Here is a 16,795-nt window from a genome sequence, read left to right on the forward strand (position 1 = left end):
TCTAATTTTGGGTTGTAATAACTATAAAAGACTCGATTTTTCATGTACAAGGATACAACATATAGAAGAGTATTGTTACTCTGTGTATATAATTCTGTGTTTATTTTTAATATCAATTACCATAGTGATGTTGTTACTGTTCTTCAGCTGATTCGTTAATCACTTTTGTGTTATTCCTATGGCCTACTGAGGAGGAAAGGCCATCCTCTTTGGCAGGGATTGTAGTGATATAGGTAGTGTACATTCTAGTTTGGTTAATTGATTTATGGTTTCTCGTTGTTGCTGCACAAATCATGGATTACGTTCACTATTGTTTCTATTTATATTATGTTGTTAGACTGAGTTAATAAACAAAATGGTAGTAACTAGCTGGAGTAGATATTAGTTCCTGTGTGGCGTGCCTTTACTTTGATAGCTACAAGTTGTGATTTAATTATGTAGAGTGCTTTTATGTCTACATGCATGGTTTGATTAAGGAATTTAGTTCAACGACATATTTTATAGTTTTATGCATTTTCTTATTCTTGGTTGGAATGTATCGGCATAGATAGTGTGAATTCCATTGAAACAACAAGACCTACCCTGGGTTGAAAATTAATGTTGCAGTCTCAGTAAATTAAGACTGATTAAAACAACACTATATTTTGGCACCGTTGCCGGGGATGGAAGTTGACGATACAGTAATCCAAGTTGTTTATTTGATATAGAGTGTTCCTAGTCCATAGTTGTTGGGCAGTAAGACGAGAGGTAAGAACTTGCACATCACTCTAACATACCTGGGTGGGCTCACCACTATCAAAGATTGAGACACTTAGGGTGTGATTTAATAAACATAGGGTCCATGTGTGCACTTGTAGGAATTACAAAAATACTGAAATCACCCCCACTCTAATAAGTCACAAGAATGACGGGTCGTAAAAAGGAAAGGAAGGGTGAAGATTTGGGAAGGAAGACATTTATCCAGGAACTAATCTCCAAGGCAGAAGAAGAATAGTCCAGCTCTCAAAGGAATGCAAGGAAAACAAGGCTGCAGAAAGCCATTACTCCCATAGCGAAAGAAGAAACCTCTAATTCCTCCATCTCGGGACTGTATCATTCTAAAGCTAGCACTCATACCCCCAAGACCATGGATTCAATTCATGAGCAAGCAAGGGAAGCTAGTAGCAAGAATTTTAGGGCCAAGGGGCAAGGGGAAACTGAGGGGGAACATTAGACAACTGAGATGGAAAAGCACTTGTTGGTTTATCAATATCTAGATACAGGTAGTGTAGTGAAACAACTAGCCCTAGGGGTATCTGAGGCACTAATCACATCTATGGGGCCATCAAAAAAAAAATTTGAAGGACGTCTACTATAGCAAGGGTTAGAAGAATTAGTCATGGGGGAAAACAATAATAAAAATGCTAAAACATATGCCATTATCACCACCTTTGAGTTCCCAATTGAGAATATCAGAGGTGAAGCTCCTATGAAAAATGTTCCTCTATCATCCTTACCATCCTTTCAGGGGATGAATGTGGAAGATCCAGACACATTTCTATTTGAGTTTGATGTCTCATCTAGAAGTTATGATTATATAGCAGATGCTTAGAAATTAAAGATATTCCCTGCTACATTAAAAGGGGTAGCCTTGAGATGGTTCATGGGATTGGGCTCCGCTTCTATTTCAACGTGGAATGATATGAAGGAGAAATTCTTATCAAAGTACCAAGACTATTGTAGGACCAGGGACTTAAGGGAAGAAATATTTAGAATGACATAGAATGAGGACGGAAGCCTGGAAGATTATGTGGAACAGTTCCAATATAATACGCAGAGGTCTAAACACAGCGATTTAGACCAGGAAATCTTGAAGACTATATTCATCAGAGGAATGAGGGATGACTGCCTTGACACCCTAAACCTATTGGGAAAAGGGGATATATCGCAAGAGCCATTCATTGAAATTGCAAAGATTTGCCTAAGATGCTCTCGAGGGTCGTCCAAAGGAAGGAGTACAATTCAGGATGCCTCTGTTCGTATACAAAAATCTGCAGGTAGAGGAGTAACCAGAGCAGAGATCGGGATTTTGTTTGAAAACTTCAAGACTGATATCCTCAGTACTCTCTCAGCCCAGATAATGACAACGTAGATCAAGAAGACACAAGCATAAGCTGACACACCCCTGGCTGTGTTCTATCCAACTTGTTGGAACAAACATCCTTTCAGGGAATGTGAATTGAACAACATCATCCTGTGTAATATCTGCGAGCTGGAGCATTCAACAAAGCAATGTTTGTAGCTTCCTAGACTAAAGGTAGTACTAAAAGAATCAAGTGAAGAGGTGCAGTCCTCTTACTTCATCGCACCAAGGAGGCCATGGCAATCATGACCTCTATGTATGTCTCAAGACTTTTCCTCTTTCAATTCGTGGAACAATGCATATAATAACCAACAATATCCATGGTAATATTATGACCCTCCTTCAGCATAGTTCCCTTCACACTAGAACGAATGGTCTCCATCTTCTCTTGTTCAAAATTCTCAATTCCAACCATACCCTTGGAACCGGAACTTGAGAGGAAATACCCATAATTCAGCTCTACCTAGATCACCCATGCAACAACAGTTGCAGTTACCTCCTTTCCAAGCTCCTGCTCCTCCACCAACTCTGCAACCCCAACTACCTACGCAACCTAACCCAAACCTAAACAATAAAGTAGCTCAAGGTATAGAGGCTCCAACTACCTTCCAAACCTACCTTAATACCCCTATGGGACTTAATGAAATACAATTGCGATCGAGCACTGTATTTAACCCAAGTCACTACCCTATCATTATAGAGGAGGACTGTGAACCATCCAGAGGAGATGTTGGAGGCTCTGAGGCGACTATTGCACCTACAACAACTAATATAGAGGAATTTGTTACATTTATAACAGCTAACCTGTGAAGAACTGTTACTGCTATAAAATGCAATTCAGGGAAGCCTGATATACCTGTAACAACATATTCGACTGTTGTAATGTAGGACCTGTTAGCTCTGCTACAAACTTCAACATTTGGAGGACCATTTGTCAGCTCGGCTATGTGTTTATGCTGAAAGGGAGCTCGTAGCAGTCATCTACCTTCTCCTTCGTCAATTTCCTCATACTCTCCTAGCCTCGTTATCTCTATTTCTTCCATAAAACCTCTGCATTTCCCGTTTAAACCCCCCCCCGAAATTCATTAAAGACCATATTTCCTTAGCCCCCGAGCACCGAGTTCAAATGGTCATATGACCGTGATTATATGACCGTGCGCCTTTCTTAAGTCCCTTTTTCCCTCATTGAAAATCGGCAAATCGCAATGGTTTCCCCGCCGTCACATCCGACACACATCGCAGTTCTATTGCATCGCGCCCCCGCATACGGATACCACCTACCCTCCCGAAGCGGTGCGGGGAATACCGCCCGCCAATGAAACCACTGTTCACCCGCTCGTTAACATTCACGCTTCTCTGCCGCCCGATGGCCGTTGGATCTGCCCGACCACGATCCGATGGCCCATGATTGTCCGATCATTTCGTACCTCCTGATACTCCTTAGCAAGTGCTCTCCGCCGTCGATTCACGCATATCAACGGTTGATATTTTTCCACCATGCCTCCGCCATACTGCCTGTGTCCATAGCCTGTCCAGTGTACCCGAAGGAGAACGAAAGTGATCAACTACCTGTACCCTGCGCAGTTAACCCTCAACCACTGCATTCAAGGAACAGCATGGCTGAGATGGAAAGTACAGAGCTCGAGCAGATAAATGCATTTATCAGTTATGGAGCTTCTTTTAGTCAACACTCCACCTGCTCAGAGAAGGATTGCAGAACACTAGAGAAAGGTCGATTTGTTCATTAAAACAATCAGATTGTAGCAGAGACCCATATCTAAGAGTTAAGGTGGTTGGTGGTCCATTATGACCCCTCCACGCATAGCACAATAGCATATCTTTGTAATCAACCTCTATATATACCCAGGAACAGGGAATGGAAGAGGTTGATGGTTGTTGTTTTGATGTAAGGTTCAACTTCTGGAGACTGTAACTACTGTGATACCTGCAGTGTCTAGTCTTCATTTTCAGCTAATACAAGCTTCTTTTGCTATTAATTGCTCACTTTACACTTCTTCTTTGTTCCAGGCTATGCCTGTTATGCATTTTTCATGTGCTCTTGATGTTTAGCATTAGAGGGGCTGTCATCCCACCTTTGTGTTAGAATCTTGTATGTGTCATTGAATGTATATGCAGGTTTCTGTTATTTTAGTGCCAGAGAGCTGTCATCCTGTCTGTGCATTAGGAAATAGATTTGCGGGCCTCTTTAACTGGTTGCAGCCATCCATCACATGGTCTTGTGCATCTACTGTTGTGGTCAGTATTCTTCATGTTCACCTAATCCTCAAACTGTGAGTAATTGGTGGTCTAAAGCCTTGTAGTCTGGGGGTTTTCACCCATGTCTGGGGTTAAGCATAGTAGAAGTGGTTATCTGGCTTGAATATGCATCATTCCTTCCACTCATCCACCCATTTCCAACAATTTTTGTTGAGTTTTTAATATTCCCGAGCATCTCTGAGATACAACCTAGGAGACTTTCTTGGGGTGATAACATTAATTGGCGCCGTTGCCGGGGAGAGGAGATTGAAGCTTAGCTTCCCTGGGAAAACGACACAGTTCCAAGCTTTGATGATAGACAAGGTTTGGACACATTTTCTGGTTGTAATCATCTATCTAGCGACTCTACTGGAGGAAGACCAACCTTTGGCGACTCCACATTGCAGTTCTGGTGCAGTTGGTGAGGCATGCTCGGAGAAATCCTTAGAAACCATCAGCTGAATCAGTGCCTGACCCTGAGAAGATCGTTAAGTAGAAGAAAATTTCGTAGAAAGGAGCATCAGGATTAGGTAAGCCTTAAAAGTCCCATGTATCTCTGCTAGTGAAAATCACCTTCAGAGATTCACAAAGCTCCTTAGTCATTCATTTCCCTTTCGGATTTCAGTCCAAGAAAGCATCCCATGCTGTCCATCATATTCTTCTGTCTCTGTCATCCTTTTCATTGATCCATACGACTTAGTCTACCAGTATCCTTTCATATACTCCAATCATGGCAGGCCAGCAAGAACCTACGAAGATAGAAAGAATTGTAGCTTCCATGTATGGACCTTTGGTTCTGCCTGTTCCTTTAAATCCCATGCCTGCAGGAGATTATCAAGAATATATGCCTAAATTTACTGGTTCAGAAGGAGTGATAGTCGAAGAGCACCTTGAGGCCTTTTATAGCTATGTTGATAACCTAGATATCAATGAAGAGGATGTGTGGATGAGGGTTTTTGTCCAAAGCTTAGATGGGGAAGCTAGAAAATGGTTCAGAGAATTCCCCCCAGGTCTATTGTAGACATTGAGGCCCTAAATGATGTGTTCCTAAAGCACTGGGGGAATAATAAAGATCTTCTCTATTATCATACTAAGTTTGAGAACTTGCAGAGGGAGGATGGTGAGCTGCTGTTTGATTTCAACAAGAGATTCAACCATTTGTACAGCAGAATATCATATGAAGTGAAACCCACTCCTACTTCTACTATGCTCACTTATGCTAATGCCTTCGATCCTCAGTTCTGCTTGTTGTTAAGATAAACAAGATGTGCTTCTTTGGCTGATATGCAAGATGTAGCTTTTGAAGTAGAATCAAACATCATTGCTGCAGAGAGACTCGAAGGTGATGCTGAAAGAAGAAGACAGGGGGGTGAGTCCTCATCATCCTCAGATCCTGAGATCGATAAAATGTCCAGGATGATAGAGTTTTTGGCCTTTGAAGTTTCCAAATTAATGGTTGAGCAGCATTCTGAAGAAGCAGGAGCTCATTGTTCCATTTTTCTTCCAACTCCAAATCCATATAGAGGAGCAAATGATCATGTGCAGATTTTGCAAAATAGAGGTACAGATGAAGATAAAAGGGTGAAGACCCTTTTTCAGAATATAGTCCTGGAAGAAGAGCAGTTTGAAGAAGATGAGGTCCATGGTTTGGAAGATAAGGGAAGTGCCCCTTTCCTAACCAGAGCTGCCTATGAAGAAGCATTATCCAAAGGCACTGCTTGTGAGTTTGTTGTACCTGCAAAACAACAAGCCTATCAGCAGAAGCAACCAGCAGCAGATCCTACCATCCTTGAAGACTCTGAGCCCGAAGCGAGCCCATCTTTTAATGGCTATGTAGATCTGCAAATTTATCAGCCTGCTTTTGTCCCCAACACAATTATCAAAAAGGGAGAACAAGGCTCCCCATCATCTTTTGTCCCTCTGTTTGCTCAACTGACAATCCCTCACAGTTGCCCACTAGGCACTGAGGCAGGCCATAACTCAATGCCCAAGGCTGAGACTGATCACCTCAGTTTTGATATTATGAAACCTGCTCAGGTAGCCTCCACACAGCTTGGAAGGGCAGCTTGTCTGATGACAGAGGAAGAGGGTGCACAGTTTTGGGACTCCTCCTTGGATGTGGACTGTTCTAAGAAAGATGAAGGAGCACATGATGTCTTTGTGTCCTCCACACAAGAATACATTGGTTCACCATACATATTAATCATGCAGGCAACAGATGACACAGAGAAGTACACAGTATTCATTGTTATCCACCAAGTGTACAAAGGCTCCCATGAAGAACATCCAAGGATGAAAACATACAGAGAGGGGATGAAGTTCAGATCATCTATACTTGACAAAGTCAAATGTCCTAAACTGTTTGAGGTAGATGATCAAATAAATCCAGTTTTGCAACTCTATGATGAACTGGTCAAGAGCAGGAGAAACAATTTTGATGGCCCAACAGATGGCCAAATTTTGAAATTTTATGTTGTTTAAGGTCCTCAGGCCTTAATGATTGTAAGCATTTTCTATTGCAGGTTTTAGTGTAGAATTGGTTTGACTCCATGCCCAATGGATACTAGGCACTGTTTTTAAGCTTGTTTTGTACGAAGGCATTGGTTTGCAGTTCTTGAGACCTCACAGGGAGGATCTCATCCCCAGAAGGAGCCAGTGTTAGCTCTGCTACAAACTTCAACATTTGGAGGACCAATTGTCAGCTCGGCCATGTGTTTATGCTGAAAGGGAGCTCGCAACAATCATCTACCTTCTCCTTCTTCAATTTCCTCATACTCTCCTAGCCCCGTTATCTCTGTTTCTTCCATAAAACCTCTACATTTCCCGTTTAAACCCCCCCGAAATTCATTAAAGACCATATTTCCTTAGCCCCCGGGCACCGAGTTCAAACGGTCATATGACCGTGATCGTATGACCATGCACCTTTCTTAAGTCCCTTTTCCCCTCATTGCAAATTGGCAAATCACATAAATCATTATAAAGCCACCCCCCTTGTCTATCGTCGACACAATATTGCGATCGCTCCTCCGCCGTTGATCGCCCTAATCCAACGGTCCCCGTCACATGCTAAATCTTGTTCATATTCCCAGCGTTGATCACATTCACCTTAAGATCTAACGGTGATCGCGCCTCCCACTCTCATAAACAACATGCTTGATAACCTGCGGGGAAACCGGTTTCCCTGCCATCACATCCGACACGCGTTGCAGTTCTATTGCATCGCACCCCCGCATACGGATACCACCTACCCTCCCGAAGCAGTACAGGGAATACCGCCTGCCAATGAAACCATTGTTCACCCGCTTGTTAACATTCGCACTTCTCTGCTATCCAATGGCCATTGGATCTGCTCGACCGCGATCCGACGGCCCACGATTGCCCGATAATTTCATACCTCCTGATACTCCTTAGCAAGTGCTCTCCACTGTTGATTCACGCATATCAACGGTTGATCTTTTTCCACCATACCTCTGCCATACTGCCTATGTCCATAGCCTGTCCAGTGTACCCGAAGGAGAACGAAAGTGATCAACTACGTGTACCCTACGCAGTTAACCCTCGACCACTGCATTCAAAGAATCGCATGGCCGAGACGGAAAGTACAGAGCTTGAGCAGATAAACACATTTATCAGTTATGGAGCTTCTTTCAGTCAACACTCCACCTGCTCAGAGAAGGATTGCAGAACACCAGAGAAAGGTCGATTTGTTCATTAAAACAATCAGATTGTAGCAGAGACGCATATCTGAGAGTTAAGGTGGTTGGTGGTCCATTATGACCCCTCCACGCATAGCACAGCAGCATATATTTGTAATCAAACTCTATATATACCCAGAAATAGGGAATGGAAGAGGTTGATGGTTGTTGTTTTGATGTAAGTTTCAACTTCTGGAGACTGTAACTACTGTGATACCTGCAACATCTGGTCTTCATTTTTAGCCAATACAAGCTTCTTTTGTTGTTAATTGCTCACTTTCCACTTCTTCTTTGTTCCAGGCTGTGCCTGTTATTCATTTTTCATGTGCTCTTGATGTTTAGCATTAGAGGGGTTGTCATCCCACCTCTGTGTTAGAATCTCGTATGTATCATTGAATGTATATGCAGGTTTCTGTTATTTTAGTGCCAGAGAGCTGTCATCCTGTCTGTGCATTAGGAAATAGATTTGCAGGCCTCTTTAATTGGTTGCATCCAGCCATCATATGGTCTTGTGCATCTGCTGGTGTGGTCAGTATTCTTCATGTTCACCTAATCCTCAAATTGTGAGTAATTGGTGGTATAAAGCCTTGTAGTCTGGGGGTGTTCACCCATGTCTGGGGTTAAGCATAGTAGAAGTGGTTATTTGGCTTGAATATGCATCATTCCTTCCACTCATCCACCCATTTCCAACAATTTTTGTTGAGTTTGTAATGTTCCCGAGCATCTCTGAGATACAACCTAGGAGAGTTTCTTGCGGTGATAACAGGACCCTTCGTATCCTCAAAGATTGGTCGAACCTAGGATGACTTCACAACTTGAATCTAATTTTCTGAGGGAGTTGCAAAATTTGAATGTACAAATTCCTTTGTTGCAAGCGCTTAAATAAGTACCCATCTATGCTAAGATAGTGAGAGATCTGTGCATCAAGAAACCTAGGAGGAAGCCTAAAGACCCTGCCACCATACATGTGATGGGGAAATTATCCAAATTAATGTTTGCTCAGCCTCTCCTAACTAAGTACAATGATCCAGGAAATCCTACGGTCACTGTCCACATTAATTATCAGCCCATAGCCAACACATTGATCGATCGGGGTTGCCATTAATGTAATGACAAAGGACCTCTTTATTGCTGTCGGGGGGACTCAGACATACTCCTACTATGCTTGAATTAGCATATAGGTTTCATGTTAAACCTGAGGGGATGCTAGAGGATATAGTGATTACAATAGCTTTTTGGGGATATCCATTTGATTTTCTTATCTTATAGCCCGAAGGGGGGCATCCTTTGATTTTAGGGAGACCTTGGCTGGCCACTGCAGATGCATTTATAGGTTGCAGGATGGGATCTATGGTGATCTCGGATGGCCAGTCAACACAGAACCTTAATATCTATCCCCTAAAACCAAATATGGATGTGTAAAACCCTTGGTGGGATGAGTTTGAGCCCGAGTCAGATCTTTCCCTGCCACTCCTCACTCTAGAGAAAGCCTAGTATTTTAAAATGAGACAGAATATGATATCATTAACGATTTTATTAGTAACTCACTTTCTATTTCTTTTTTAAAAATGCAAATGAGGAAGAAGAGGTGGAAGATATAGATTTTGAACAAATGAGAACTGCTTCGAATATTGCTAGCATTTCAATTGGGATTAAATCTAGAAAATTTTTGAATGTTAATACCAACCTGAATGTTGAACAAAAGAAACGACTGTTACAACTATTACAAAAGTATAAAAATGCATTTGCATGGGATTATATGGATATGAAAGGGATCCACCCTAACCTATGCACTCACCATATTTATTTGAAGTATGGCTACAAACCAGTCAGATAGCCACAGCGCCACATGAACCTTGAACTAAAGGAGGTGGTGAAAGAAGAAATACAAAAACTCTTGAGTGCTAATTTTATTTATCCAATATCTGATAGTCAGTGGGTGTCACTGCTTGTCATTGTTCCTAAAAAGAATGGCAAGTGGAGAGTCTATGTTGATTACAAAGAACTCAATAAGGCCACTCAGAAGGACCATTTTCCCTTACCATTTATAGATCAGGTCCTCGATACTCTCTCCAGAAAGAAATTCTTTTCATTTTTGGATAGATTTAGTGGCAAAAATCAGATACAGATTGCCCCGGAAGACTAGGATAAAATGACATTTACTTGTCCTTGGGGAACCTACACATACAAAGTACTTCCTTTTGGGCTTTGTAATGCACCAGCAACCTTTCAAAGGGAAATACTGGGAATTTTCTTTGACTTGTTGAATGACTACCTGGAAATCTTCATGGGAAATTTCACACCCTATGGATATTCTTTCGAAACAACATTAGTCAATTTGGAAAAAGTGTTAGAACGGTGTGTATAGACTAATTTTGCTTTGAGCACTGAGAAATGTCACATGATGATGAATGAAGGGATCATGCTTGGATGCTACATTTTTGCCGACGGAATCAAGGTAGACCCTGCAAAAATAGAGGTAATTCTAAAAATTCCAACCCCTAAAATGCAAAAAGAGGTATGTAGTTTCTTGGGGCATGCAGGGTATTACAAAAGATCTATAGATTTTAAAAAAAAAAATTGCATCGCCATTATTTTCCTTGCTCATGAAGGATGTTGATTTCTTGTGGATAGGGAAGTGTGAGCAAGCCTTCTTAAAGATGAAATGATGTGTATCATCAGCTCTATTCTTGCAAGGATGGGAACTGTTGTTTCACATAGCTACGAATGCATCAAATATTGCTGTAGGTGTTGTTTTGGGTCAACTGGAGGATAAGAAACCTTATGCTATTTACTACATAAACAAAAATCTAACCTTAACTGATGTCAACTATATAGTGACTGAGAAGGAGTTCTTAGTAGTCGTGCATGCCATCAATAAATTTTGACATTACACCACCGGGTATCAAGTATTTGTACACACTAACCATTTTTCCATTTGTTTTTTAATGAATAAGCCAATTACAAATGGTAGGATTGCACACTAGTTATTGCTGTTACAATAATTTGATATCACTATTGTAAATAAGCTTGGAAAAGACAATGTAGTAGCTGACTTTCTTTCTAGGCTAACTATTGATGACAGTTGCACTCTCACTGAAGATCTTTTCCCTGATGAATATCTTTTTGCTATTTCTACTTACTCACCTTGGTATGCAGATATAGGAAATTATCTTGCTGCAGGGAAGTTTCCATAGTATTTGTCCTCCAAGGAGAAAAGAAAAATCATACAAAAAAGTGCTAAATATACCTGGATAGATGGAAACCTCTACCACACTGGATCAAATTTCTAGATCAGACGATGTGTTAGAGAAGATGAGGTATTTGATATCCTTAAAGCCTGTCATGAGGAACCTTGTGGAGGACACTTCACAGAAAAATGGACATGATACAAATTCCTTTCAATAGGGTATTACTAGCCAACAATATTTCAGGATGCCAAGAAGTTTGTGAAGGGATGTGATAGTTGTCAAAGGATGGGTCAACCACTGCAATCATATGAGATGTTGTTACAACCCCAAATTGTCCTATAACCTTTTGAGGAGTGGGCTCTAGATTTTGTGGGACCAATTAATCCTTCATTTAGACAGAGATCCTACATCTTGGTCTACACTGACTATGCCACAAAATGGGTTGAGGCAAAGGAACTAACTAGAGCCACAGAGCAGGCTGTCTCAGAATTTCTGTTTGAAGACATCTTTGTTCAGTTTAGCATACCCAGAGAGATAGTCACAAACAGAGGGCCCCAGTTCACATCTCATAAGATCTAGGAGTTGGTCGAGAAATATAAAATCCATCACAAAATCACAACACCTTATCATCCACAAGCAAATGGCCAAGAAGAAAGCACTAGCAAAGTAATTGAGGGGATCCTTACTAAGATTGTGACCAGTCATCGAAGAAATTGGGCTGAAAAACTTCCAGAAGTGTTATGGGAATACAGGACTACATGGAGGAATACCACTAGATTCTCACCATATGAACTTGAGTATGGAAAGAACCCTGTATTCCCCATTGAATTTGAAATCAAGACACCAAGGAAAACATTGCAGGTCAATTTGGATTTGGCTACAACACAAAGGAATAGATTGAACTAGCTCAATGAATTGGAGGAGAAATGGTTGGTTGCTATCCAACAAACATAGATTATCCAGCAACAGAGAGCTAAGTGGCATGACAGATTTATAAAGAAAAAGAAGTTCCAAAAAGGAGATTGGGCTCTCTTATATGACTCAAGGTTTAAAGACTCCAAGGGTAAGCTCTACACTAGATGTCTAGGTCCTTATGAGGTAGGTGCAGTCTTTGACAATGGGACTGTAAATTTGGTGACCATTGACAGTGCGAGGACACCATTACTTGTGAATGGGCATCATCTTCGGTTATATAACAAACCTACCTCAAGGGATTCATTTGTCAACATTGTCACAAATTCAGATCTACAAATTATGGGAATAGGGGAAAGCCCCCCTGTGTTGCAAAATTTTTAATTTTTCCAATAAGCGTAATATCTAAAAAACAACTTTGGTTGGCAGATGTTACGCACTCTATAACAACATTTGTTATTTCAAAGCATATCTTACAATAAGTGTTGTTAGATGATCTTTTCTTCTTTACCTTTTTGTAGAAATTAAAATAATATATATTATTCATCTTGGCTGTTACACTTGTAACAACCGATAACTTTTTAGGAATAAACAAGATATTTTATTGTAATAAGTAGCATAACATCACCATGATCCTCGTCATCATAATTAAGTTTGCGCGTCTCACTGCTGGAGCTTGGTTTGTGCGTCGTACCGCCCATTAATTCGCCCCACGTCACCTAGATATGTCATCAAAAAGGTAATATTGAATTCATTTTATTTTGTAATTATGGAAAATTAACATGCCTCTTGACGGTTGAGGATGGTTGTCATATTTAAGCTAGGGTGGGAACAAATCATATTGCGACATGACAGTCGCATGATTTGTGATCATTTGAAAAATATTGCAATTAAGGCATGATGACCTGGTAGTTATTGTTACTTAATGATGATCATACCAAAAAGGGTAAGTGTACCATCGATGAGACCTCCCCATGACTCACCATTAAGGAAAAATTCATTGTGTAGTACGAACCATGCGTGTCAAATCCTAATTCGAAATCCTCACTTGCGCCACCCTTCCACCCTTCCATTTACCCCAGCTAGAAGCACGGAATCCCCATTCAGAGTGCTCGGAGAAGAGGAAGATAATAGTGTAGGCTGAAACAACTAGATTGTGTGTCAACTACCTCAGAGCACTTAAAGGGAAGGATAAGCAGGTGGAACAACACTGAATTGCATAAGAAATGGGAGGAGTAGCAATATGGCACGAGCCAGGGTCCACAGAAGCCTTGGAAGATTTCCCAAAAGCATGCCATATTTTCAAGGATGCAGGCTGGTTCAAATTCTTCTGGAGGTTGGAAGGATTAGATGGTGGTGTTGCCATGGAATTTGCAAAGAATCTAGAGAGAAACCAGACATAGGTCAGAAGGTTGAAGTTGGAGGTAACGAAAGAGGTGATTGCTAGAGTAACAGGATTACCAGTAGAAGGGAAGAGATGGTTCAACAGGAAGGTTAATGACCCCTCACTGAAAGGGGATTTCCTCTAAGAAGAAGAGTCACTGGTAAATAAAGGAAGGGGAATTGATAGACTGTCACTCCCCCAGCCATGGGTGGATGTTGCCCTCTACCTCATCAAGTACATTACTTGTGAGGGAAGGGCAAGAATTGTGTTTAATTATCATTTTCCATTGCTGAACCACCTCCAGCATCAGCAGCTAATAAACCATCCTTATTTCTTGCTAGGAAACATTAGGCACATGGCCGCGACTGTGAAAAAAATATGCGCACCCAAAAACGTGTGTTACCAACCATGGCCTTATCAAACTCATTGTGCTAGACGATTTGAGCTGATAGGGCAAGAATTGGGAAGAATTCATTCACAAAAGGCCCAGGACCACTCACAGAAGGCAAACCAAGACGTCTGAGGAAGCTCCAAAGGTGACAAAGGAGCAACCCCAACCCTCGACAGTAAGGGTCAGTAAGAGGTCGATTGATAAACCAATTGGCGACAGGAGGCTAAAGCAGAGGATAAGGGTTAGCGGGCACCCAAAGTCGCCATCCATGTCAAGAAAGAATAAAGAAGCAACAAAGCAGACGGACGAGGAGAAAGCTCAGCCAGAAGAACCTTCTTCACTTGGTAAGAGTGAAACCCAATCCTTGTTGTCAAAAATTGAAATTCTATAGAATGAAAATAGAGAATTGAGGGAACCACTAGCAAAAGGAAAGGTAGAGCTAAGAGCCCCAAGGCTAGATACTTTGGCAGAGGTTGTGGATAGGGCCAGAAGGGGAGAAATCTCGGGCACTCTGTGCATAGCTTGTGCTAAGAAGTTGGTGGCAGCAGGATTCAAAGTTTGTGTAGCAGACACCACCTCGAGGGAGACTCAAAATGAAATCTGGGAAGCTGTTACACAATAACCTATCGAGGACATTGTTGTTACACAAGAACCAGCAACCGAGATGGTACAATCCATAGGAAGTGATCGGGTAATGGATACATAGGAGCCCTTGGCTGACATTGTTGTTTCATTAGAACCAGTAGGGTAGGAGGAAGCTAGCCAAGAGAAGGAAGAGAAAGATAATATCCATGAGCCTATGGGAAACAATGCTACTACACAAGAACCAGCAGTGAAGACACATGCCGATCCAGAGAAAAACGATGTACAGAAGTCTATGGATAACACTACTACTACACAAGAACCAACAGTGAAAATGGAAGCTGACCAGGAAGATAAAGAAACTATGACAAAATCCACTGACAAATCTGTTGTTACACAAGAACTAAAATCCGAGGTGGAATAGTTTCACCCTCAGGGGGCTGCTACACCCTCAATTGATAGTGCATGCAGATGAACACCGGGTCTTGATGAAGGATGGTGTTCTGAGAGATTTTTGTTGTTGCCAGAGCTACAAAAGTGGAAGCAGTTGGTGCTCTCTTTATAGGAGGGAGTGATTTCACTCAAAATGCATAAAAGAATGATGGATTCCCTGAGAGAAAAATGGCTAAAATAAGACTGGGAAAGAGAAGAGGAGGCACAAAGGCACAAGAAAGTTATAAAGAAGAAGGATGAACAATTGTATTAGTTGCATTGATAGGTCTCAGACCTAATGAATGACAAGACCAAACTCCGTGACCTTGCTCTAAAACTGCTAGCATGTAGGTGGCTTTCCCCTTCATACCTAGTGTTCCTTTGGGAACGTTATCACTTATTTCAATTAAAGGTAGTTTTTGAGAACATGTCATATTTGGGTTCTTGAACCCGTGCTTTCTTGGAAATTTTTCGCTCCTATGACTTTGATGACTAGATCTTGCTGTGCGAGCTATTCTTGCACAATATCATGTGTGAATATGTTAGCATGAAGATGGTGGTGAGTGTCCTCTCCTACATGGGGGACTTGCAGTTGTGGGCCTTCCTTTCATTCATGAGGAATCAGATTGAGTGGCACATGGCCAAGAAAACAATAGAAACCAATGAGGAAAGAATAACATTGTGGGTCAAGGCTGAACCAGGAATGGCTTACGAACTCTGGCGATAGTTTAAACTATTCCTGAGCACTCCAGAAATTAGAGAAAAATCAGCCAGCTACAGAAAAAGAATCGTGAGGATCTGCCTCAACTTGTTTACAAATATGAAAATCCGAGCGTTAGCTGGATGTCTCAAGTGCATTGAGGCCTGTAGCACGGAGTTATAGGAAGGGGACCACTTTGAATACAGGAACTTCATGGCTGCTGTTACACGGGTGTTGGAATACGCTCGGATTGTGCAGACACTGGGGACCTTTTGGATTGGCCTCAAGTTCAAATTTCCTTTGATATGTGTTGGACACCTAATCCTCAATGGGTTAGTGTGGAAGCTGAATAGACAAAGTAGTCCAAGAGACCTTGGGATGTGAAACCCAACGGTCACATATTGTACTATAAATTTAAATCATTTGTTAATAAAAATTGTACTCTCATGATTTATCTTTCATATTGTTCTTACTACCCATGTGTGTTTAACATGGTATCAGAGCGGGCGTACTCCTACCCTACATAATTTCTTTGAACCATTTGTTTTATGGTCTTTATGAGCAGGTCCTATTTTAGTATTCCTGCCCTTGCAACTACCTTCTGCTATATTCTCTGCAGTCTATCTTTTAACATGAATCTGTCCTGCCATGCATAATCTCTTGCAATTTGAAAATTTATTGTTGGATTTTTTTCTAGGGTCGTCTTCGCTATTTTAGTGGAAAACTGCATTTTATTAGCTGTGTTGTACTGAGTGGTGATTTAATATCTGACTTCTGTGTCAGACTGTGTAGACAATGTGACTGAACCACCATTGGCATTGTATAGAATAACAACGCTGCTCTCTCCAGACTGGTCATACGCTCCAAAATGCAACGCATCCGCCATCCTCTCACTCAGCTTCATCAACGGGAAGCTGGAGAGCCACCTTGTTGTTCCTAGTTATTTTTAAATTGAAATCATAACACCTTCTGGTCCATATCTGCTCCTATTTCATTGATGCGCAGAGAAACGCTCCTTCACTCAGTGCTATTTGTGCCATTCTTTACCTGCGCCCTCTGTCTTTTACAGTCCTGACCCTTGAAATTAGACCTGCGCTCTCTGTCTAACATTCATTTGGTTTGAAACGTTT

General features: G+C 41.4%; 1 pseudogene; it reads right to left on the reverse strand.

Moving 5' to 3' along the window:
* The window catches only part of LOC149183724 (cytochrome P450 86B1 pseudogene), a 36,037-nt pseudogene extending 19,486 nt beyond the window's left edge, over window positions 1–16,551 (reverse strand).
* Window positions 16,552–16,795: the final 244 nt, after the last annotated feature.

Source organism: Pinus tabuliformis, chromosome 3_2 (assembly GCF_031772625.1).
Source record: "Pinus tabuliformis cultivar Carrire ecotype Pingquan chromosome 3_2, CPIR1, whole genome shotgun sequence".
NCBI lineage: Eukaryota > Viridiplantae > Streptophyta > Pinopsida > Pinales > Pinaceae > Pinus > Pinus tabuliformis.